Source organism: Chlorocebus sabaeus, chromosome 25, assembly GCF_047675955.1.
Source record: "Chlorocebus sabaeus isolate Y175 chromosome 25, mChlSab1.0.hap1, whole genome shotgun sequence".
Taxonomy (NCBI): Eukaryota; Metazoa; Chordata; class Mammalia; order Primates; family Cercopithecidae; genus Chlorocebus; species Chlorocebus sabaeus.
The window spans coordinates 49,357,577-49,384,536 of record NC_132928.1 but is presented as its reverse complement, the minus strand read 5'-3'; the positions used below and the strand labels follow the sequence as shown (position 1 = coordinate 49,384,536).

At 36.8% G+C, this 26,960-nt stretch overlaps 1 protein-coding gene and 1 pseudogene across 1 annotated transcript in view; one reads left to right on the top strand and one right to left on the bottom strand.

Moving 5' to 3' along the window:
• ACBD6 (acyl-CoA binding domain containing 6) overlaps positions 1–26,960 on the bottom strand; it is a 205,527-nt gene that overhangs the window by 132,335 nt on the left and 46,232 nt on the right. The window lies entirely within an intron of this gene.
• Positions 160–6,253, top strand: LOC140710310 (non-selective voltage-gated ion channel VDAC1 pseudogene; annotated as a pseudogene).

Below are 26,960 nucleotides of genomic sequence, written 5' to 3'. Positions count from 1 at the left end.
AAAATTTCAAGGTGGTAACAGAAGGCAGTAAGAGTCTCAGTTCATCATAGGAGTGGAATGGGTACATGCTGGCAATCTAAGGTATTCAGTACAACCTTCTGGAGCCACCAAAAAACAATTCTCCTAGCTGACTGTGAGATGATGTTCAATGTGGTAAATATGGATATTCAGGTGAGGAAAAGAAAAACAAATCCCAGACATGAATGTGATCAGCAAAATCATATCTAGATTTATAAAATAAAAGTTCCCAAATAAGAAGCTACATTACAGTAAAAGTTCAAATTTAATTATAAAGAAAATGTTTTTAGATTAAAAAATAAAGGAAGGAGAAAAGATAGAAGAGGGATAGGAAAGGAGGTTTATATCTCAAATAAAAGAAAAAAGAAGTAAACTACACAGAAATACTTTCCAAACTCAAGGATTCAATAGGTCTTGCCCCTCTATGTTCTCAGAACAAGAGTAAAATTAATTTAGTAATAAGATTCTAATTTACAAGAGTAAAATTAATTTAGTAATAAGATTCTTCTAAAATATGTAATTGGAAGCAATGAACCTGGATAATACTGTCTGCAAGGATCAAAGTGCAACCTCTGCAAAGCCCCATGTATTGACAGCTTTTAGTACAGGACATCCTGCAAAAGTCAAAACTCTGATTCCGGACATAAATATTCCTTTAGAATCAAAATTACATTATGATTTAATTTGACTGCAAAAAGACTAGTTTTACTTCAAATAAAATACAGACAATCCCCACACACATTTTTTCAGTACTCAAGAGAAGTACGAGTTTTGTTTTATTTTGTTTGTTTGTTTCAGTCTGTGGATCACTGGACTGAGGGAAAAGACTCCCCCCGCCCCCAGAGATAGCATATTCTATCTGTTCCTAACACTATTGGGGGGACTAAGGCTTCAAAAAACGTAAAATTTTGAGGAGATGAATCAAGTCAGTTATCAACTTGTAATAGAAACAAAGTTATAAAATCATAGACAACAACTATTAACATGATTAAATGACAAAGTATATAAAGTGTATTAGTATGATGCTAGCAAACAAGAAGCAGTAGGTAAATGACAGATTTCTCTGTGCTCTGAGGGCCATTTTTAGAGAATAAATGCTATGAAGATTTCTGGGATAGATAATGTATTTCTTTATACCCAAAAAAAGTAGAGATGATCCCCAACTTACAATGGTTCAATTTACAACATTTTTGACTTTTAATGGATTTATCAGTATGTATCCTCATTATAAGGTGAGGAACGCGTACAAAGGGAGAACTTATTTTACTTAATCCAATTATATTCCAAATACACGCTCCATTGATAGGATAAAACTAAAACATACTTGGTGCTCGAGATGATAACTACATAAATAAAACTAAAAATGAGAAAACTGGATACCAAAGGAAAAAAAAAATAGAGATAGAACCAAGTATGAAGTGGCAAGCATAGCTTCTTAAAAAATAATGACTCCTAGAAGGTAACATGGGGGAAAATCTAGGTGATATTGGGTTTGGCAATGACTTTTTACATGCAATATCAAAAGTATAATCCATGACAGGCCGGGTGCAGTGGCTCACACCTATAATCCCTGTACTTTGGGAGGCTGAGGTAGGTGGATCTCTTGAGGTCAGGAGTTTGAGACCAGCCTGGCCAACATGGCAAAACACCACCTCGACTAAAAATACAAAAAACTAGCCAGGCATGGTAGTGCATGCCTGTAGTACCAGCCACCTGGGAGGCTGAAGCACAAGAATTGCTTGCAGAAGTTGGATGCAGAAGTTTCAGTGAGCCAAGATCACACCACTGCACTCCAGTCTGGCAATAGAGCAAGATTCTGTCTCAAAATATATATATATATAATCCATGAGAGAAAAAAATGATTAGTAGGTCTTTATTAAATTGAATTAAAATTGAAAATTTCTGCTCTGTGAAAAATATTGTTCAGACAATGCAATGACCAGCCATAAACTGAAAAAAAATTTGCAAAACACATATCTAATAAAGAACTGGTATCCAAAATATTCAAAGAATTCTTAAAACTCAACACTAAGAAAATAAGTTACCCAATGAAAAGTGAGTAAAAGATCTAAATAGACAACTTATCAAAGAAGATACAGAGATAGGAAATAAGCGAGTGACAAGATGTTTAAACATCATGTCATTAAAGAAACGCAAATGAAAACAAAAATGAGAAACCACTACACACCTACTGGAACGGCTAAAATCCAATATGTCCTTAAATAGATTAATAAACAAATGATACACCCATAAAATAGGATATTATTTAGCAACACAAGAAATGAGCTATTCTAGGTTAACTAAGAAAAAAGAAGTCAGGTAACTCAGAAATGAAAGTAGAGATATTACAATTAATGCCACAGAAATACAAAGAATCATAAGAGATAACTATGAACAATTATATGCCAAAAAACTGGATAACCTAGAAGAAATGAATAAATTCCTGGAAACATACAATCTACCATGACTGAATCACGAACAAATTAAAAATCTGACAGACCTATCACCAAGAAAGAGACTCAATCAGTAATAAAAAAAAAAACTTCCCAACAAAGAAAAGCCCAGAACCAGATCACTTCACTGGAGAATTCTATCAAATTTAAAGAATTAACACCAATCCTCTTCAAACTTCAAAATAATTAAAGAAAAGGGAACACTTCTAACTCAATTTATGAGGTCTTATTCTCATATCAAAGCCAAAAATACTGCAAGAAAACTAAAACCAGTATCCCAGGATATTAATCCAAAAAATCAGCTAAATATTAACAAACTGAATTTAACACTGTATTAAAAGGATTATACATCATGATCAAGTGGGATTTATTCCTGGAATGTAAAGATGGTTCAACACACAAAAAACAATCATATAACACAGCATATTAACACAATGAAGGACAAAACCCACATGATCATCTCAATTGATACAGAAAAAGTACCTGACAAAATTCAACATGTGTTCATGATAAAAACACTAAATAAACTAGGAATAGAATAAAACTACCTCAACACAATAAAGGCCATATATGAAAAGGCCAGAGCTACCAACATACTCAGTGGTGAAAAACTAAAAGCTTTCTCTCTAAGATCAGGAACAAGGCAAAGATATCCATTCTCATCACTTCTTTTCAAGATGGCAACCAAGCCAGAGTGATCAGATAAGAAATAAAAGGCATTTGTGGTGTTACGTTGTGTGTGTGTGTGTGTGTGTGTGTGTGTGTGTGTGTGTACAGAAAGAGAAAGAGCGAGAGAGAGAGCATGCACACAAGAGAGATTTGTTTTTGTCCATGGTTCCTGACTTCTAACTCCTATAGCCCTTGTTACAGTCTTTCATTATATAATTAGGTTGAGTCAGGCCTGCAAGAGCAAGCCTCAGGAAAGAGAATCTATGGGACTTTCTCCTGCCCTCCTTTTACCTGCCCCAAGTTACACTTTCTGACTGTGGGTCACAATCCCCAGAGACAGTCCTGCCCTATACCCTAGGGGAAGGAATACTGACATCATGAAACCCAAGAGGAATGGGTGCTGGGAGCTTGGGGACAGAGGAACACATGGAGGTCCCTGGAGGGTGGCATGCCCAGAGAGAGGTCATGAAAGCTCCATGTTCCCTCCTCCATGCCTCACCCTACACATCTCCTTGTAATCCAAAAATAAAATTCTAAGCCCTACAACCAACTGGATGAACCCCTCCTCTCAGCTAAGGTTTCTCCAAAGAAACCTGAAAACCTAGTTCAGGCCATGATGGGAAGTCGGGTCTGGACATGCCTCATTATACTTTCCTCCTTTTGGTATTCAGGAACAACTGACCAGCATTAACATTAAAACAAAGATCTTACAACTGACAAAAAAGACTCTTTGTATCAATAAGATATCAAATTCCAACCCGACTCCAGCATAGCATCACATGACAGAAAGCAGGCCCTGCATGAAATCAAAATATTTTACCCCAAAATATATTTGACATATTTGAAAAGACCCTGCAAAGCCATCTCTTAAAAGGGAAATTTTACATTATGTAAAGAATCCTCTTTCCTTTCCAGGCCTTTTTCTGATCCTAAAGAGATGAGCTGAGAGATCTGAAGAATCTTTTAAAGATCTGAACAGGAAACAATTGTCATCTATTGCATCTAACAGTGGCCACCTATGAGACTTCATCTATATAGTAAGAACCTTGGTCTCCACAAACCCTTAACTTAGATATTCCTTTCTATTGATTCCAAGCTTTTAGATAATAACTTTTAACTCTCAACCAACTGCCAATCAGAAAATCTTTGAATCCACCTACGACCTAAATATAAGTCTCTGCTTCGAGTTGTCCTGCCTTTCCAGACCAAACCAATGTATACCTCACATGTATTAATAAACCAGGAATAGAATAAAACTACCTCAACAGGCCATAGCTGCCACTGAGCCTGCCACCAATGCCTCTAGGCAGAAGGTGGCTGTGGCACCCACAAATGCCAATCTTGGCAAAACTGAAAGGGATGTCTTCACCAAGGTTTATGGATTTGGCTTAATAAAGCTTGATTTGAAAGCAAAATCTGAGAATGAAACGGAATTCACAAGCTCAGCCTCAGCCAACACTGAGACCACCAAAGCGATGGGCAGTCTGGAAACCAAGTATAGATGGACTGAGTACGGCCTGACGTTTATGGAGAAATGGAACACCAACAATACACTTGGCATCGAGATTACCGTGGAAGTTCAGCTTGCACGTGGACTGAAGCTTACCTTCGATTCATCTTTCTCACATAACGCTGGGGAAAAAAAAAACGCTAAAATCAACACAGGGTACAAGCAGAAGCACATTAACCTGGGCTGCGACATGGATTTCGGCATTGCTTAGGCCTTCCATCCGGGTGCTCTGGTGCTAGGTTACGAGGCCTGGCTGGCCAGCTACCAGATGAATTTTTTTTTTTTTTTTTTTTTTTGAGATGGAGTCTCACTCTGTCACCCAGGTTGGAGTAGAGTGGCACGATCTCAGCTCACTGCAAGCTCTACCTCCCGGGTTGACACCATTCTCTTGCCTCAGCCTCCCTAGTAACTGGGACCACAGGCGCCCGCCACCACACCTGGCTAATTTTTTTTTTTTTTTTTTTGTATTTTTAGTAGAGACGCGGTTTCACCATGTTAGCCAGGATGGTCTTGATCTCCTGACCTCGTGATCCGCCCGCCTCAGCCTCCCAAAGTGCTGGGATTACAGGCGTGAGCCACCACGCACAGCCCAGATAAATTTTGAGACTGCAAAGTCCCAAGTGAACCACAGCAACTTTGCAGTTGGCTATAAGACTGATGAATTCCAGCTTCACACTAATGTGAAAGACGGGACAGAGTTTGGAGGCTCTGTTTACCAGAAGGTGAACAAGTTGGAGACCGCTGTCAATCTCGCCTGGACAGCAGGAAACAGTAACATGCACTTCAGAACAGCAGCCAAGTATCAGATTGACCCTGATACCTGCTTCTCAGCTAAAGTGAATAACTCCAGCCAGACAGGTTTAGGATACGCTCAGACCCTAAACCCAGGTATCAAATTGACTCTGTCAGCTCTTCTGGATGGCAAGTATGTCAATGCTGGTGGCCACAAGCTTGGTTTAGGCCTAGAATTTCAAGCATAAATGAATACTGCACAATTGTTTAACTTTAAACATTTTGCAACACAGCTACCTTCAGAATTTACTGTATCTTTTAATGTTGGATGTCTGGAAAGCAAGTATTGCTAAATATGTTAGACCTCCAGGTTAAAGATGATTCAGCTTTAAGATGTTACCCTTTCAGAGGTACAGAAGAAACTCATTTCCAAAAAAGGTCCTTTCAGTGGTAGACTTGGGGGTAACTTGGTGGCCCCTTGGAGATACCACGTTTCTTTTTTATCTAGAAATGACTGCAAGTGGAAGCTGATAATATGTAGGTACTTTGTAAATTTTATTGAGTAAATGAAAGAAATTGTGATTTCCTGAGAATCAAACCTTGGTTTCCTAACCCTAATTGATGAGAGGCTCGCTGCTTGATGGTGTGTACAAACTCACCCGAATGGGATTTTTTTAGACAGATCTTCATGACCTGTTCCCACCCCAGTTCATCATCACCTCTTTTACACGAAAACATCCGCAGGGTGGTGTGGTCACTGTTTCTTTTGTGCCATTTTGGGTTGGAGAGGGTGGATGTGATACAGCCAATAATTCAGGACTTATTCCTTCTTGCGTTGTTTTTTTGCCCTTGCACCAGAGTATGAAATAGCTTCCAGGAGCTCCAGCTATAAGCTTGAAAGTGTGTGTGTGACTGTAATCACATGGTGACAACACTCAGAATCTAAACTGGACTTCTGTTGTATTCTCACCACTCAATTTGTTTTTTAGCAGGTTAATGGGTACATTTTAGAGTCTTCCATTTTGTGTGGAGTTAGATCCTCCCCTTCAAATGCTGTAATTAGCATCACTTAAAAAAAAACTTCGCCACGCGCAGTGGCTCAAGCCTGTAATCCCAGCACTTTGGGAGGCCGAGACAGGCGGATCACGAGGTCAGGATATTGAGACCATCCTAGCTAACATGGTGAAACCCCGTCTCTACTAAAAATACCAAAAAAAATTAACTGGGCGTAGTGGTGGGCGCTGTAGTCCCAGCTACTCGGGAGGCTGAGGCAGGAGAATGGTGTGAACCTGGGAGACAGAACTTGCAGTGAGCCGAGATCGCGCCACTGCACTCCAGCCTGGGCGACACAGCGAGACTCCATCTCAAAAAAAAAAAAAAAAAAAAAATACTGGGGAGGAGTTTTTGACTCCCTAGTAAACACTCAGCCTCCAGCAATTCATCCATTACCAATGAAGTGTTTTTACCAGTTTACAGCTCAAGCATCTTTTGTTATCTTGGTTATGATTCTCTGCATTCACCTGTCTCTCTAGTTTAGGGAATGGCAGTTTGAACTGGTACCTCAAATCTCTGATGGATCTAGAACAGTCTTTGATTTTCAGTTTGGTCAGATTACTGTTATTGTTAAGGACAGGAGTGATAACTTGCAGATTCTTCACATGTTGAGGCTAAAACTGGAAGTTCAGTGATCTTTTAAAGAGATTTTAAAAATTTTTAAAAGTCCTTTAAATTTACCCATATATTTAGTACTTCCAGGACTCTTCATTCCTTTATGGAGGTCCAAATTTCCATCTTATGTAATTTTCCTTTCATGTGAAGTTCCTTTAAATTTACTATAGTTCAGTTCAGTTGGCAATGAATTACCTGCTTTTGTTTATTTGGAAAAAGTTTTATTTTTTATTTATTTTTATTTTCTAGATGAAGTCTCACTCTGTGGCCCAGGCTGGAGTGTAGTGGCGCAATCTTAGCTCACTACAACCTCCGTCTCCTGGGTTTAAGCGATTCTCCTGCTTCAGCCTTCCAAGCAGCTGGGATTACAAATGCCCACCATGACACCGGCTAATTTTTGCATTTTTAGTAGAGATGGGGTTGCAACATGTTGTCCAGCCTAGTCTCGAACTCCTGATCTCAAGTGATCTGCCCATCTCAGCCTCCCAAAGTGTTGGGATTACAGGCATGAGCCACCAGACCCAGCCTTGAAAAGTCTTTACTTCACATTTACTTATTTTTGTATTGACATGAGATTAACATAAAATTAACCAGTTTAACATATACAACTGAGTGACATTTAATACATTCACAATACTGTGCAACCAGCTCCATCTGGTTCCACAACATATTTGTCATTTCCCCCAAAAAGCCTTGAACCCACTAAGCAGTCACTCCCCATTCCCCTCTCCCCCAAAACATTGGCAACCATCGAGCTGCTTTCTGATTCTATGGATTTAACCATTCTGGATATTTCATATAAATTGAATCATACACTATGTAATCTTTTATGTCTGGCCTCTTTCACTTGGTTTAATGTTTTCAAGGCTCATCTATATTATAGCATGCATTGGTTCTTCATTCCTTTTTATGATTAATAGTCTATTTTATGTATATTCCATACCAAATTTTGCTTATCCACTCATCAGTTAATGGATATTTGGGTTGTTTGCGCTTTTGGCTATTGTGAATACTGGTGCTATGATCATCTGTATACAGGTATTTGAGTACCAAATTACCCAGCAACTCCACTCCTGTATATACCCAAAAAAACTGGTAATTCTATTTTTAACTTTTTGAGGAATCACCAAACTGTCTTTCATGGCAGCTGACCGTTGTACAGTCCCAGTAGCAATCTAAGACAGTTTCAATGTCTCTACATCCCTGCCAAAACTTGTTATTATCTTTTTTTATTGTGGACAACCTACTGGGTATGAAGCAGTATTTTGTTGTGGCTTGAAATACCATACTCGAATTTCAAAATCACAATGAAATACCACTCAAAAGACTAACTCAGGTTGTTATACACCATTCTCTTTTGAGAAATGTCTATTTAAGTTCTTTGACAATTTGTTAGTTGGGTTGTCTTTCTGTTGTTCAGTTGTAAGTTACTTACATATTTTGAATAGCAGACTCTTATCCAATATATGATTTGCAAAACTTTCCTGTTTTACTTTCTCGATAGTGTCTTTTGAAGCACAGAAGTTTTTAACATTGATGAAGTCTTCTTTACTTTTCTTTTGTTGCTTGAGCTTTTCCTGCCTTATGTAAGAATCCATGGCCAAATCCAAGTTTATTAAGACATACCTCTATGTTTTATTCAAAGACTCAGAGTTGGTTTTTTTTTTTTTTTTTTTTGGAGACTGAGTCCTGCTCTATCACCCAGGCTAGAGTACAGTGGCACAATCTCAGCTCACTGCAACCTCCACCTCCTGGGTTCAAGCGATTCTCCTGCCTCAGCCTCCCGAGTAGCTGGGATTACAGGCGCCTGCCACCACGCCCAGCTAATTTTTGTATTTTTAGTAGAGATAGGGTTTCATCATGTTGTCCAGGCTGGTCTCCAACTCCTGACCTCAGATGATCCACCCACCTTGGCATCCCAAAGTGCTAGGATTACAGGCATGAGCCAAAGCACCCGGCCAAGACTCAGAGTTTTAACTCAGTTAGGTCATTGATCCATTTTTAGTTAATCTTTGTATATATATCAAGATAGGAATGTACCTTCATTCTTTTGCATATGGATATCCAGTTGTTCCAGGATCATTTGTTGAAGAGATTATTTTCTCCCCCACTGAATGGTCCTGTTGAAAATCAACTGACCCTAAACTTGAGAGTTCATTTCTGCACTCTCAATTCTTTTCCATATGCCTATCCTTATACCAGTACCATACTGTTTTAATTACTGTAGCTTTATAGTAAATTTTGAAATTGCAAAATTTGAATCCTCTAATTTTGCTCTTTTTCAATACTTTTGACTATTTGGGACCCCTTGCAATTCCATATAAATCAGATTGACTTGGACAGTGCTGCCATCTAAATAAATTTAAATCTTCCAATCCATGAGCACAAGATGAATTTCCATTAACTTAGGTCTTCTTTAATTTCTTTCAGCAATATAGTTTTCAGTATAAAATCTTTCACATCCTTGGTTAAAATTCCCAGGTTTTTTTTTTTCTCTCGAAGGCTATTGTAAATGGAATTTTTTTGTTTGTTTCCATTTCAGAGTATCTGCTGATGGTCTAAAGAACACAGTGATTTTTGCATGCTGATCTTATGATCTTATATCTTGCAACTTTGCTGAATTAATATATTAACTCTAGCAGTGTCTTTGTGGATTCTCTGGATTTTCTATATACTGTATAGGATCATGTCACCAATAACATTTTTATTTCCTCCTTTCCAATTTGGATGCTGTTTCTTTATTTTTCTTGTCTAATTGCTCTGGCTAGAATTTATATACACAATGTTGAAAAGGAGTGGAGAAAGCAAACATCCTTGTCTTATTCCTGATCTACCTCTGGGTTTTTCATAAATACTCATTATGTTAAGTAAAGTTTACCTTCATTTTTGAAAGCTATTATATCTTAACTGAGTATAGAATTATAGGTTGATCATCTTTTCCTTTTGTTGTCAACCTATTGACTTCAGACTTCTGAAAAGAAGTCTGCTGTAGTTCTACCTTTGTTTATCTTTATGTTTTCTGTCTGCTTTTTTCTCTTTTCACTGGCTTTCAACAATTTGATATGTATTGTATGGTTTCATTGCATTTCTTCCGCACGGGGTTCATTGAGCTTCTTGGATCTATGGGTTTATGGAAGTAACTCTCAACTGGGGGCAGTTTTTTTTTTTTTTTTTTGCCATCTGCATCCACAGATGTTTGGCATGTCTGGGGCAATTTTTTAGCTGTCACACTATGCAGTGCTATTGACATCTAGTGAATAGAGACCAGAGTCGCTGCTTAATGTCCCACAATGTACAGGATACCCTCCATAATGAAGAATTTTCTGGCCCAGAATATCAATGGGGCAAAGATTGAAAAACTGTGGTTTACAGTTTATCAACTGTTTGAAATTTCAGCCATTATTAACTAAATTTTGTTTCTGTCTTCTCTCACATTTTTTCTCCTTTCTGGGTCTCCAATTACATGAATGCTACATTGCATTATATTTTCCCACAGTTCATTGAAGTTCTGTTCTTTTTTTGTTCAGTCTTTTTATGCTCTGTGCTTCATTTTGATTAGTTTCACTTGCTCCATCTTTGAGCTTCAAGTTCACTGATCTTATGTAATGTCTAATGTGCTGTTAATCATATCCAGTATATTTTTTTACTTCAGATTATTATATTTTTCCATATCTAAAAGTTCCATTTGGATATTTTTGTATCTTCCATTTCTCTCTACATATGTTCACGGTTTCCTCTACTTTCTTGAATACATAGTATATATTTATAAAATAAGTGTCTTAATGTCCTTGTCTGTTATTTTATCATCTTTATCATTTCCACCATCTACTTTTATTGACAGGTTTTTCTCCTGGGTCATGTTTTCCTGCCCCCACTTTTTTTTTTTCTTTTTGGCAAGCTTTAAAGACCTTTACTGTAAGCAAGGCATTGTAATAAATTTTACATTCTTGCTTGCTGGATTTTGTTGTGTTCCTTTAAATTATGTTAGACTTTGTTTTGGCATGCATTAAGTTACTTGGAATCAGTCTGATCCTTTTGAGGCTCAATTTTAAGCAGTGCTAAGGCAAGGGCAAAGCAGCCTTTGATACAGCATTTAATTTAGCACAGCTACTGAAGTGAAACCCTTCTGAGGCCTCTACCATATGCCCCACATATTGCATTTTCATTCTACTCCTGACTGGTAGGAAACAAAATATTCTCAGTCCTATGTCAGCTCCAGAAATTGGCCTACTGCTTTCTTATGTTTCTTTCCCCAGCCTCTTCTACATGCAGAGATTAGTATTCAGACAAAGGGACCCTTCTGCAGATCTCTGGAACTGTCAATAAAGGATCATCCTCTCTGGTATTCAGCCCTGCAAATTCTAGTTCAAACTCATGAGACTGCCAGGCCATTTTGGGTTCTCCCTCCGTGCAGCCTGGAAAATGCTGCCAGGTAATAAATAAATGGATGCACCTGTAAGGCACAGCTTATTTTGTTGTTTTTTAGATGAAGTCTCACTCTGTCGCCCAGGCTGGAGTGCAGTGGCGCAATCTTGGCTCCCTGAAAGCTCCGCCTCCTGGGTTCATGCCATTCTCCCACCTCAGCCAGGAAAACAGGCGTCTGCCACCACGTCTGGCTAATTTTGTGTGTGTGTGTGTGTGTGTTTTTAGTAGAGAGGGGGTTTCACCATGTTAGTCAGGATGGTCTTGATCTCCTGACCTCGTGATCTGCCCACCTCGGCCTTCCAAAGTGCTGGGACTACAGGCGTGAGCCACCGTGCCCGGCAGTTTCCCTTCTTTTGGAACTTTACATTACTTATAAGACAATGTCTGAAGATTACTGTCTCATCCAGTAATTTTAGCAAAGCGTCTGGATTTCTTCTTGTTTCTGGCAAAAGGGTAAATCTCGCCCCTATTACTCCACCATTCCCAGGAACATAAGTCCTACAAACATTAATTTTAAACCCAGCATAATATTCCATGAGGTAATCTAATATAATTTACTTAACCATTATCTAACAGTTGTATATTAGGTTATTTTCACTTTTTCACTCATAAACAGACATAATGAATATTTTTAAATATAAGAAATAAAGTACTTTTAGGCCACTGCACTCCAGTCTGGGTGACAGAGTGAAATTCCGTCTCTCAAAAAACAAAAAACAAAAAACAAAAAAAGAAAGAAAGTACTTTTAATTAAAATCTTTTTTTTTTTTTTTTTTTTTTTTTTGAGACGGAGTCTTGCTCTGTCGCCCAGGCTGGAGTGCAGTGGCGCAATCTCGGCTCACTGCAAGCTCCGCCTCCCGGGTTCACGCCATTCTCCTGCCTCAGCCTCCCGAGTAGCTGGGACTACAGGCGCCCGCCACCGCGCCCGGCTAATTTTTTCTATTTTTAGTAGAGACGGGGTTTCACCATGGTCTCGATCTCCTGACCTTGTGATCCGCCCGCCTCGGCCTCCCAAAGTGCTGGGATTACAGGCGTGAGCCACCGCGCCCGGCCCCAATTAAAATCTTTAGAAAAAAAAAAAAGACCCCAAAATTTGATTATGGTATATTCTAAAAACATTCCCCTTTCCTGGGATTAGTTCTTCGTTCTAATGCAACTGCACAAATACACATGTTAGAATGCTGGTCACAATGTTTTGTGGGGAAATAAAAAGATTATTATCTCAGGCAGAAATAATATTTTAAAAATAACCTGCCATTATCAGACTGAATCCAGAATACAGATGCTAAAGATGCGTTAGTTTTCCTTTCTATACACTTCACCTACCAGAGTGGGTAAACTTTGGCTACTTTACCCTCTTGATTTCCACTCCGGTGAAATTTCTCTCATACAGGCTTAGAAGTTTATTCCATTTCTCTCTACTCAAAATCCATTAAGTCACTTTTATGTTGCATCAGCAATTAAATAGAGTTCAATTTGGCAGCCAACAGGATAAAATTTGCCAATTCTTATATTGCCTGAGACTCTATTAGTTGAGAAACTAAAATCCTCCTTCACTCAAAAGGGAAAGGGTAAGTTGTTGGCTAAATCTTTATCACTTGATTCAGACTCCACCTTAGTCAGTTTTAGAGTCAAGATTTAAAGCCTTGTGAAACTTTTTCTTCTATTCCTAAGATTATTAGGCTAATCTATGCAAAGAGGTTTCTTGCTTCTGTGTGCTACCTTTTTTGGATTTGTTTTACTGGTTTGTTTAATTCATATATAGTCTAACTGTAGAACTCTGGGAAAATTAATCAACTTCTTTGCCTCAGTTTCCTCATTTGTAAAAATGGGAATAACAGTCCCTATTTCATATCTATTTATATGTATACATAAATAGAACAATATCCAGTGCAAAGTGGCCATTTTGTTAGTTAATACAATAATTATTATTGCCCAAAACATAGCCATTTCTCCAAAGTAAAAGTGTTTCAGCAATATAGATACAAGATGTTGTGATATGGGGACTTAAAATATTGACATATAGTCTTTACCTAATAGCTCTAAACTTCTGATTCTTTTGATAATACAACAACAAATCCCCCAAACAAAACAATCGTAAAAACTCTAATATACCTCGTTATAAGAAAAAAAGAAAGCTAGTGCTTAATGAATATCTTCCATGTGCTTATATTATCCAATTTCCACTTCAAAACGAGTCTATAAAGCTGGCATTATCACTGTATTTTATTTAATCTAAGATATCCTCAATTATAAGAAGCACCATTATTTTCTGTAATGTTCAGAAAGAAAAAACATAACCAATTAAATATAATACACTATCTAAGACTCATGAAGATTTCAAAAATGTCAAAAACTGAATAAATATCTGCCTTAGATTTGGCCAGGCGCAGTGGTTCATGCCTTTAATTCCAGCACTTTGAAAGGCTGAGGAAGGAGAATCACTTGAGCTCAGGAGTTCAAAACCAGCCTGGACAACATGGTGAGATCCTGTCTTTACAAAAGGGGGGAAAAAAAAGATTTGATGAAATATAAGTAAGTATTTATTTTACAGATTCAAAAACTGAAAAGAAGTAAAGTACCCAATGCCACATAAGTGGCAGAATTGGGATTCACACCAAGATCCTTTGATATTCCAAAGCCTGTGTTCTTTCTATTAAATTAAATTATATTACTTCTCCAAGCTATTTTGGAAACTATTATTACACACTGACAATATTCTAAATTAAAATTTTGTCTGTGTCTTAAGTGCATTTTTTTTTTTTTTTTTTGAGATGGGGTCTCATTCTGTCACCTAGGCTGCAGTGCAGTGGGTGATCTTGGCTCATTCAACTTCTGCCTCCCAGGCTCAAGGGATCCCCTCCCACCTCAGCCTCCCAAGTGGCTGGGACCACAAGCAAGCGCCACCACGCCCAGATAATTTTTTTTTTGTTTTGCATTTTTGGTAGAGATGGGGTTTTACCATGTTGCCCAGGCTGGTCTTGAACTCTTGGGCTCAAGCGATCTACCCACCTCAGCCTTCCTAAGTGCTAAGATTACAGGTGTGAGCCACCACACCCCGCCTTAGGTGTACTTTTTAAATGTTTACATAAAGTACTCCATTTATTCAAAGAGAAAACTTTAAAATAAACATTTTGAAGCAAAATTATTCTGATAAATTATGCAAAATTTAGTTGATAGATTAATACTATCATTCTAAACCCTTAAAAGAGGAACACTTTTCTGATAATCCTTTTGAAATACTAAATTTTTTTTCCTGAAACATGAATAGCTATTCATTTTAACACAGAAAAGTAACAATATTGATTTCATCTCATCTAATATTTGTCACACCATCAAAAAGAAAACTTACCATGAAAATATTGCTGGTTGCTACTTATAACAGTAATATTTATAAAATTTTTCAAGAAAGGGGAAATCCATAAACGTATGTTTTTAACTTGTTTCTCTTAAAATTACAAACACACAGCAGTATTTTTAAAAATCATCTCCTAAAACCTTTAAAAAACAGACATTTAGCCAGGCGCAGTCTCATGCCTGTAATCCTAGCACTCTGGGAGGCAGAGGCGGGAGGATTACCTGAAGTTAGGAGTCTGAGACCAGCCTGGCCAACATGGTAAAACCCCATCTCTACTAAAAATGCAAAAATTAGCCAGGCACGGTTGTGCATGTCTGTAATCCCAGCTACTTGGGAGGCTGAAGCAGAATTGCTTGAACCCGGGAGGGAGAGGTTGTAGTGAGCTGAGATCACCGCCAGCACTCCAGCCTGGGTGCCACTCCAGCCTGGGCGACAGAGTGAGATTCTGTCTCAAAACAAACAAACAAAAAAATCCAGACATTTATAAAAATGTCAGTTCTCTAAAAATGTTCCATAAATGCTTAAATTAGCATTGGAAAATAATTTTAAATAAAAGCAATGAGAACAGAAATGATATGAACAAGTATTTTATCCAATCCTCCAAATTTCAGCCTTTCCTAATATTTTTTGTACATATACTACATACACTAGCTAATACATGTTTTAAAGATTAAAAGACTGAAGAACGCTTTTTTTTAACCAAACACTTTACACCACAAAAATATGTGAGATAATTTTTACACATAATTAATATGGTCAATAGAACTCCAGAGATTCCCTTATAGTCCACAAAGTAAATGTCATCACTTTGTAACAACAAACCAAAAATGAGAAATTGCTTTCTACCACCCCACAACAGAATTTAAGAATAAATATTACTCTTGTTGATTTCTTGGCTTTTGTCAATTGTTTTGGTTCCAGCACACTTTAAGGTGTAATATGTAAGTCATTTATATTTGTTAGCATTTTTACTCAATTTAACACTGTTTTAAAATGGCTATCATGGAAAATTACCTTCAGGTTATTGTGACTAATTTTCTAGAAATGTAATGCTGATCAAAATTTAAATTTTCTTTAGAAAATTATCCTAAATACAGTATTTATCATAGCTGTTCACAGATTATAACTTTTCTTGGATTTTAAATACCAAAGGAAATCATAAAACATCAAAAGATTCAAATATTAAAACCAGCATTTCTGTAATAATGTCTCAAAAATAGGAAAAGAAGGAACTGTATTTTAATTAAGCAAAACAAAGGGTTAATATTTCTACAATATATCCAACTGATTTCATGTGTTAAAAAAAAAAAAAAAATTAAAGCCCAATGGATAAACAGACCATGATTATAAGTAGGCAACAGTTAGATACTTGAAGTTACCCACAGGTTTAGGGTTCTACTCACATATACCAATACTTGGGAAAATGTTTAATATCTCTTAATAATTTGCAAAATGCAAATTAAAGCAACAATGAACAATGAATTTTTAACTAGTTATATTAGAATAAATAAGGTAGTAAAATTACAGTGAAACAGGTACTAATAAGCGAATGGCCCTAGTGGCCTTGTAAAATGATATTAGTCTTTTGGAAAGTATATGGCAATCCTACCAAGACCCATAAAAATATTAAGCACATATTAATTATTTTCACAATAATATAACTTCTGGATATTATAAGAAAAACATACAATCCTTAACTATTGCAACCTGCTATGAGATTCAACAACAATCCTTTTTGTTGGTCATCTTTACCTAAACTTAATGTTCTTAAATTTTAAAGAGAGAAACATAGGTCAGGATAGATTTTTAGATCTCTATCTCCCTTTTTTATTGTTTTCATGAAGTGGTAAAAATGTTGGCCCCTAGGACACTTAGCTGTTGCCCCCTCTGGTTCTTCTTTTTCCTTTTGTCTTTATTGACCTTGTTGTCCTTGTTTTATTGTACTTGTTGTCCTACTTGATTTTGATTAAATTCCCTGTAGACTGCTCTTAGTATGAAGCTTTATACTGGAAGAAAGTTTTGGCTAATTTTAGAAGCTTAGAGCCCGGACAGCTCTAGAGAACCTTACCATGAACGTCTTGTACTCAGCCATGAATTGAAGTGCATAAAAACCCCTTTTAGCTTTACCTGTTGGCTATTCTAGAAATCTGCCATTCTCAGGACAGTAAGGTACTCTACTGCTTCCTTCTGCTTCCTTCTAAAGAGATGAGATGCCAATGCCACACAAATCTTTTGTTTTCTTTCATTTTTAAAAAAATACAAATCTGGAAGCTGTTGGCGGTTTGTCCCTATTTTCTCTAATCAGCTAATTTTGTTACAGATATTGCTCAAGAGCTTTTGATTATGCTATCCTAGTTATTCTGTTAAGGAAACAGGATGATTCAAAAACTATGCTACAGCCACTACCATCTTCCCAGAATTCCAAATACCATAAATAATTTTTAATGTAACACATGAATAGGAATACACAAATAGATATGTATTGCTAAAGTAGGTATGTTTCCATTCCATTCTCTCTTTTCCATTATTTCTGCCTCCATGCAACTATCTTAGTTGCATGATTTCATGAAAGGGAGATTTAGAGACTGACAACACAAGTTCAGTAAACATCAGTTATCTGTGGCTTACCAAAGTATGAATACTATCTCAACATTTTAATGGCTTCCCAAATTGTGAATCCCGACTTCTAAAAGCAGAATTCTCAAAACCTTATGTCTTAGACTTCCTTGAAGCTATGATGTGCAGGCCCATTATCTACATTCCATCAACTAAATGTGCAAGCAAGCCATATGGATATAAAATGGAGCAACATATCACTGACTTACAACTCATAATTTTTATATTTTTTTTGAGATAGAGTCTCACCCAGGCTGGAGTTCAGTGGTATGATCTCAGCTCACTGTAACCTCCGCCACAGGTTCAAGTGATTCTTCTGCCTCAGCCTCCTGAGTGGCTGGGATTACAGGTGTCCGCCACCATGCCCGGCTAATTTTTGGATTTTCAGTAGCGACAGGGTTTCACCATGTTGGCCAGGCTGGTCTTGAACTCCTGACCTAAAGTGATCCACCCGTCTCGGCCTCCCAAAGTGTGGGATTACAGCATGAGCCACTGCACCTGACCCAACTCACACTTCCTAATTCATAGTCCAAAATTTGGTTGATGCGGTCCCACCAACAAAAGTAGTGTTAGTTATAAGCAAGATTTAAGTAATTAAATCAAATTTATATGAATCTATATTCTAAGTACACAGGAGAATATTAACTAATGCCATCAGAAATTCACATGTAGAAATCAATGTTATCATATTGATGGATAACACATGAAATACACTATTGCTTTGTAATTACTACTATGAAGTCATCATGTACAAACTTGTGGGCTGAAAACACTGACCAAATATGCAAAAATTAAAATTGAGTTTGATATTTGCCATAGGCTTTTTGTAGATATTCTTTATCAGATTAAGAAACTTCCCTTCTATTAAAAGCTGTTAAGAGGTTTTTTTAATCATGATTGACTACTGAGTTTTGTCAAATCTTTTTCCCCTCTGTTAAAATGATTATTTTTTTCTCTTTTTCTCTGTTAATATGACAAATTACACTGCTTTTCCAAAATTAAACCATCCTTACATTCCCGGAATTAATCCTACTTCTTCATGACACACTATTCTTTTCATATGTTGAGGAATTGGATTTGCTAAGGGTTTTTTTCCCACATATTTTAATGAGTAAATTGACCAACTGACCTCTTTTGTATCATTCTTTTTTTCTCACTTATTTTTCAAAGCAACTTCTATGAAGTGAATATTATTATCCATATCAGTTATCTATTGATAGGACAGTGCTATATAACAAATATCCCACAAATCTCAGTACATAAAACATTAACATTATTTAGCTCATCAGTCTGTGGGGGTCTAGCTGATCTGGGCTGGACTGGGCTGACTTCAGGGGTCCAGTTCATAAATCTCTTTTTCTGTATCATTCTTGCCAGACTCTAGTGTCAAGATTATTCTGGCCTTAAAGAATAACTGAGAAGCATTCCCTCTTTTTCCGTTTTTCAAAAGAGTTTGTATATGATTAGTGTTACTTCTTCTTTAAACAACTGGAAGAACGTACCAGTGAAGCTATCTGGAACTGATATTTTCTATGCAGAAATTTAAAATTAAAGATTCAATTTCTTTAATAGATATAGGACTATTCAGATTTTGTTTCCTATTCTGTCAGCTTTGGCAAATTGTATTTTTTTGAGAAAATATTCCATTTCTTCCAAATAATCCATTTACTTGGCTAAAGCTAGTCATCAGATCTACTTATTAATTTTTTTGATTCTTTAAGATACATGGTGATGTCCCTTTTTCATTCTTGATATTGGTTTGTCCTTTTTTTCTCTTCTTTATTGATCTTGCTAGGATTTTACTAATCTTTTCAAAGAATCAACTTTCAGCTTTGATGATTTTTCTCCAGTATACATTTGTTAACTATTTCATTGGCTTTTCTTCTTATCTTTACATTTCCTTCTATTTCCTTTAAATTTGACTTTTTTTCTTTTTATAGCTTCTCGAAATGGACTCAACACATTACGTCCTCTAGGGAATTCCAAACTATTCAAGAAGAAACTTACTGAGGACAAATAACCAGAAATATTCTTTTCATGGATTCTCCGGCTCCTCACTTGAAAAAAGGAGAAATGTGTTCTTATTTCATCGAACAAGAAGTTCTCAAATGGGAAAGAGAGGTTCAAAATAAAACTTTCCTTAGCTTGTAAGAGGTGTTTTCCTCTTATTTAGATATAAGCTAATAACATTTTATCTCAAGGATGCAATATGTACGACATGAAGAGATAAATAATTTTCTCAGACAGTATATAAAAGCATCTTAAGGAACTATCTCTGGCCTTTTAAACATTGCAGAATAACTTCAAGGAGGAATGAACAGGAATTTTTTCTTCCAGTTATCTGAGTAATTCATTCCCTTGCCAATTTAAAGTGCTTATTCAAATGTTTATCCTCTCAATACAACCTACGCTAGTCACCCTATTTAAAATTATAAACCAATAATACCCCTTCATTCTACGCTTACAATCTCCCAAAACTTCCAGTGGTAGAATAAGCTCCGTAAGGGTAAGAAATGTCTGCTTTTGCTCATTGATGTATCCTAGAGATAGAACAGTACCTAGCACATGGTAAGAACTTAATAATTATTTGCTTAATGTATGAATAAATGGATAAGAAAAATAAGGCATAACTTCAAATAAGGTGGGTTTTCAGATGAAAGTAAAGTTTAAGAATGAATTTTAGAATAAGACAGATTGTGTTCAAACCCGCCTCTGCCACTTATTAGCTGTTTAACTTAAGACCAAATTCCTAAGGTTTGGTTTTCTTATGCAGAAAATGCAGATAATTATAGTATCTGCTTTATAGGGTCATGGTGAGGACTAAATAGAATAATGTATCTCACATACTTAGCACAGTGCACGGCACATAGTAAGAATGCTGTATGTAACCTAATGATTATTTTTATTATTACGGAGTGCCTTAGTGAAAGGCATGTATAAATGGATCCACATCAATCTCCACTAAAGTTTCTAGTGGCAATGTCAGTCTCTGACACTGTTCTATAGACCACCTTCATTAATGGTTGACTCAAGGTACAAAAAATCACGCTAATCTGCTACTATAAAGACACATGCACATGTATGCTTACTGGGGCACTATTCACAATAGGAAAAACCTAGAACCAACCCAAATGTTCATCAATGATAGATTAAGAAAATGTGGCACATATACACCATGGAATACTATGCAGCCATAAAAAAGGATGAGTTCATGTCCTTTGTAGGGACATGAATGAAGCTGGAAACCATCATTACAAGGACAGAAAACCAAACACCGCATGTTCTCACTCATAGGTGGGAACGGAACAATGAGAACACTTGGACACAGAGGTGGGAACATCAAACACAGGGGCCTATCATGGGGTGGGGGAGAGGAGGAGAGGTAGCATTAGGAGAAATACCTAATGTAAATGACAAGTTAATGGGTGCAGCAAACCAACAAGGCACATGTATACCTATGTAACAAACCTGCACGTTGTGCACAGGTACCCTAGAACTTAAATTAAAAAAAAAAAAAAAAACTTAAAAAAAAAAGCATGCTAATTTAATTTCCTGATGACAGGGTCAATGAAAGACAGTTCACACACTAGATGTCACATTCAGAATCGCCCCACCCCAAAAGTCTTAAATGTGGGAATAAGATGTTGGATAAAATGAAATTTAATATGGGTACACATAAGTACTGAACTTAATACAGAACACACATTGCATAACAGAATGCACAAAAAAGACAGGATTTTAGTTCACTGAAAGTTAAAGAAGAATTAACATTGTAATATGGTTGCAAGAAGTGTTAAGGTAATTTTAAGCCACGATCAGTGCAAGTATAGTGTTCTAAAGAGAGAAAACTTCTATTCGGCAGTAGTCACACTACGCCTAAAATAGTCTGTTCAATTGCAAAGGCCATACTCTAAAAGAGGTGTTGAGAAACTGAAATTTGTTCACACAAGAATGACTGGGAAGGTAGTGGGACTTGATGAAGAAGATGAAGGACAATTTTAGAAATTATAAATATTTGGCCTGAAGATGAGGAGACTTAAAAGCTGTTGTAAAACTTCTGAAAGACTCAGCTGGGCACGGTGGCCCACGCCTGTAATCCCAGCACTTTGGGAGGCCGAAGTGGGTAGATCACAAGGTCAGGAGATCGAGACCATCCTGGCTGGCTAACACGGTGAAACCCTGTCTCTACTGAAAAATAGAAAAAAATTAGCCAGGCTGGTGGCGGGCACCTGTAGTCCCAGCTACTTGGGAGGCTGAGGCAGGAGAATGGTGGGAACCCAGGAGGCAGAGCTTGCAGTGAGCCGAGACTGTGCCACTGCACACCAGCCAGGGCAACAGAGTGAGACTCCAAAAAACAAAAAAACAAAAGAACAAACAAACAAACAAACAAACAAAAAACTTCTGAAAGCCTCTTATGTAAAGAATCGAACACAGTCTATGTGGGCCTAAAAAGCAAAAATATAACAGATTAGAAAACAATAACGGTACCAAAATAGCAAAATAAATTTTGGCTTAATATAAAAAGAAGCTTCTAACAATTGGAGTTCTTCAAAAATTGGGTCAATTTCTTCACAAATAGTAAATTCCCCATCATTAGGACTCTTCCAATAGAAGCTAAAAGATTGTATGCTAGAATAATCTAGAGAAAGAAAATTAGTCTAAATAACCAACAAATTCATTCTAATAATGAGATGGCAAGCTTACAACAAGAGAAGAAAGAGAAATATAACTTTAAAAAGATACACAAATGGTCAATGTGTACATTAAAAGGTGGTCAATATCATCACTCATCAGGGAAATGTGAATTGAAATTACAGTAAGATACCACTTCACACCCACTAGGATGGCTATAATCAAAAAGATAGAAAACAAATAAGAACCCTCATACACTGTTGACAGGACTGTAAAATGTTGTAGCCATTTTAGAAGACAGTCCAATGGTTCTTCAAAGTTAAACACAGAATTACCATTTGATCCAGCAATTCCGCTCCTGGATATATGTCCATTAGAAATAAAGATGTATGTACACACAAAAACTTGCACACAAATGTTCACAGCAACATTATTCAAAATAGCCAAAAGGTGGAAAGAACCCAAATGTCCAAAAAAAGATGAATGGAAAAACAAAATGTGGCATATCCATACAATAGAATATTATTCATCCATAAAAAGGAATGAAGTATTGACACATGCTACAATGTGAAACAATACCCTGAAAACATACTAATAAAAAAAGTCAGTCATAAAAGACTGCATGTTATATTATTCCATTTGAAACCAGAATAGGCAAATCTACAGAAACTACATTAATGGTTGCTTAGGGCTGAGGGAAATGAGGAGATTGAAACTAAGAGCTAAAGGGTATGGAGTTTCTTTTTGAAGGGATGAAAATGTTCTAAGATGAATTGTAATGATGGTTGTACAACTTCATGAATATACTAAAAACCACTGAATTGTACACTTAAATGGGAGAACATAATGGGTGAATTTTAATGTGTCAATTTAAAAAGCAGAGAAAAATGAAAAAATGTGTTCAGTAAACTACATTTAAAGAAACTAGGAAAGACTATACTTTCAGGGATCATTTCTATCTGAACAACCTGCTCCTGAATGACTACTGTGTAAATAATGAAATTAAGGCAGAAATAAATAAGTTCTTTGAAACCAATGAGGACAAAGACACAACATACCAGAATCACTAGGACACGGATAAAGCAGTGTTTAGAGGGAAATTTATAGCACTAAATGCCCACAGGAGAAAGCAGGAAAGATCTAAAATCGACACCCTAACATCACAATTAAAACAACTACGTGGGTGGCTCAGACCTGTAATCCTAGCACTTTGGGAGGCCGACGTGGGCGGATCACAAGGTCAGGAGACTGAGATCAGCCTGGCCAACATAGTGAAACCTCATCTCTACTAAAAATACAAAAATTAGCTGGGCATGGTGGCACGTGCCAGTAGTCGCAGCTACTCGGGAGGCTGAGGCAGGAGAATCACTTGAACCCAGGAGACAGAGGTTATGGTGAGACGAGATCATGCCACTCCACTCCAGCCTGGGCAACAGAGACTCCATCTCAAAAAAAATTAATAATAGTAATAATAATAATAAAAACAACTAGAGAAGCAAGAGCAAAGAAATTCAAAAGCTAGCAGAAGACAAGAAATAACTAAGATCAGAGCAGAACTGAAGGAGATAGAGACATGAAAAATCCTTCAAAAAAAAAATGAATACAGGAGCTGGTTTTTTGAAAAGATTTAAAAAATAGACTGCTAGCAAGACTAATAAAGAAGAAAAGAGAGAAGAATCAAACAGACACAATAAAAAATGATAAAGGGGGTATCACCACTGATCCCACAGAACTACAAGCTACTATCAGAGAATACTATAAACACCTCTATGCAAATAAACTAGAAAATCTAGAAGAAATGGATAAATTCCTGGACACATACACCCTCCCAAGACTAAATCAGGAATAAGTTGAATCCCTGAATAGACCAATAACAAGTTCTGAAATCGAGGCAGTAATTAATAGCCTACCAACCAAAAAAAGCCCAGACCCAGACAGATTCACAGTCAAAATCTACCAGAGGTACAAATAGGAGCTGGTACCACTCCTTCTGAAACTATTCCAAACAACAGAAAAAGACGGAAACCTCCGTAACTCATTTTATGAGGCCAGCATCATCCTGATACTAAAACATGGCAGAGACACAACAAAAAAAGAAAATTTCAGGCCAATATCCCTGATGAACATCGATGCAAAAATCCTCAATAAAATATTAGCAAACCAAATCCAGCAGCACATCAAAAAGCTTATCCATCACGATCAAGTTGGCTTCATCCCTGGGATGCAAGGCTGGTTCAACATACACAAATCAATAAATGCATTTCATCACATAAACAGAACAAATGACAAAAAACACATGATTATCTCAACAGATGCAAAAAAAGGCTTTCAATAAAATTTAACAGCCTTTCATGCTAAAAACTCTCAATAAACTAGGTATTGATGGAACGTATCTCAAAACAGTAAGATATATTTATTACAAACCCACAGTCAATATCATACTGAATGGGCAAAAGCTGGAAGCATTCCCTTTGAAAACTGGTACAAGACAAGGATGCCCTCTCTCACCACTCCTATTCAACATAGTAGTGGAAGTTCTGGCCAGGGCAATCAGGCAAGAGAAAGAAATAAAGGGTATACAAATAGTAAGAAAGGAAGTCAAATTGTCTCTGTTTACAGATGGCATGATTGTATATTTAGAAAATCCCATCACCTCAGCCCCAAAACTCCTTAAACTGATAAGCAACTTCGGCAAAGTCTCAGGATAAAAACTCAATGTGCAAAAATCACAAGCATTCCTATACACCAATAATAGAGAGCCAAATCATGAGTGAACTCCCATTCACGATTGCTACAAAGAGAATAAAATACCTAGGAATCCAACTTATAAGGGATGTGAAAGACCACTTCAAGGAGAACTACAAACCACTGCTCAAGGAAATAAAAGAGGGCATAAACAAATAGAAAAACATTCCATGCTCATGGATAGGAAGAATCAATGTTGTGAAAAGTAATTTATAGATTCAATGCTATCCCCATCAAGCTACCACTGACTTTCTTCAAAGAATTAGAAAAAACTACCTTAAATTTCATATGGAACTAAAAAAGAGCCCGTATAGCCAAGACAATCCTAAGAAAAAAGAACAAAGCTGGAGGCATCACGCTACCTGACTTAAAACTATACTACAAGGCTACAGTAACCAAAACAGCATGGTACTGGTACCAAAACAGATATACAGACCAATGGAACAGAACAGATGCCTCAGAAATAACACCACATATCTACAGCCATCTGATCTTTGACAAACCTGACAAAAACAAGCAATGGGGAAAGGATTCCCCATTTAATAAATGGTATTGGGAAAACTGGCTAGCCATATGCAGAAAACTGAAACTGGACCCCTTCCTTACACCTTATACAAAAATTTACCCAAGATGGATTAAAGACAAACATAAGACCTAAAACTATAAAAACCCTAGAAGAAAACCTAGCCAATACTACTCAGGACATAGGCATGGGCAAAGACTTTATGACTAAAACACCAAAAGCAATGGCAACAAAAGCCAAAATTGACAAGTGGGATATAATTAAACTACAGAGCTTCTGCACAGCAAAATAAACTATCAGAGTAAACAGGCAATCTACAAAATGGGAGAAAATTTTTGCAATCTATCCATCTGACAAAGGGCAAACATCCAGAATCTGCAAGGAACTTGAACAAATTTACAAGAAAAAAAAAACATCAAAAAGTGGGTGAAGAATATGAACAGACACTTCTCAAAAGAAGACATTTATGTGGCCAAGAAACATATGAAAAAAAGCTCATCATCACTGGTCATTAGAGAAATGCAAATCAAAACCACAATGAGATACCATCTCACACCAGTTAGAATGGCAATCATTAAAAAGTCAAGAAACAACAGATGCTGGAGAGGATGTGGAGAAACAGGAACACTTTTACACTGTTGGTGGGAGTATACATTAGTTCAACCATTGTGGAAGACAGTGTGGCGATTCCTCCAGAATCTAGAACCAGAAATACCATTTGACCCAGTGATCTCTTTACTGGGTATATACCCAAAGGATTATACATCATTCTACTATAAAGACACATGTACACGTATGTTTACTGAGGCACTATTCACAATAGCAAAGACTTGGAACCAACCCAAATGCCTATCAATGATAGATAGGATTAAGAAAATGTGGCACATACACACCATGGAATACTACGCAGCCATAAAAAAGGATGAGTTCATGTTCTTTGCAGGGACATGGACGAAGCTAGAAACCATCATTCTCAGCAAACTAACATAGGAACAGAAAACCAAACACCACATGTCCTCATTTATAAGTGGGAGTTGAACAATGAGAACACAAGGACACAGGGAGGGGAACATCACACACAGGGGCCTGTTGTGGTGTGGGGGGGCAGGGGGAGGAATAGCATTAGGAGAAACACCTAATGTAGATGATGGATTGATGGGTGCAGCAAATCACTATGGCACATGTATACATGTATACACCTATGTAACAAACCTGCATGTTCTGCACATGTATCCCAGAACTTAATTAAAAAAAAAAAAAAAAAAAAAACTAGGAAATTTTGATCGTATTACAAAGAGTGATTACCTAAAAATGAAAAAAAGTTTAGATATTTGAAAAGGTAGGTTTAGTTTGCTGAAAAATTCACCATGTAGACAAATTCATTCTCCAAATCTCCATTAAAGAAAGCATTACTTTAATAGGTAATCCCCAATCCAGAAACACTAGATTACAATCTTGTCCTATTACCACAACCATAAAATTGAATTAATTCAAAAGTATGCAGGGGGAATCAACTATATATACACTTTTTAAAAAATAACACCATCTTAGAATTACGTTTTTTGAACTGTAGCCAATATGGTCCTAATCCAAAAAGGAAATGTATTCATA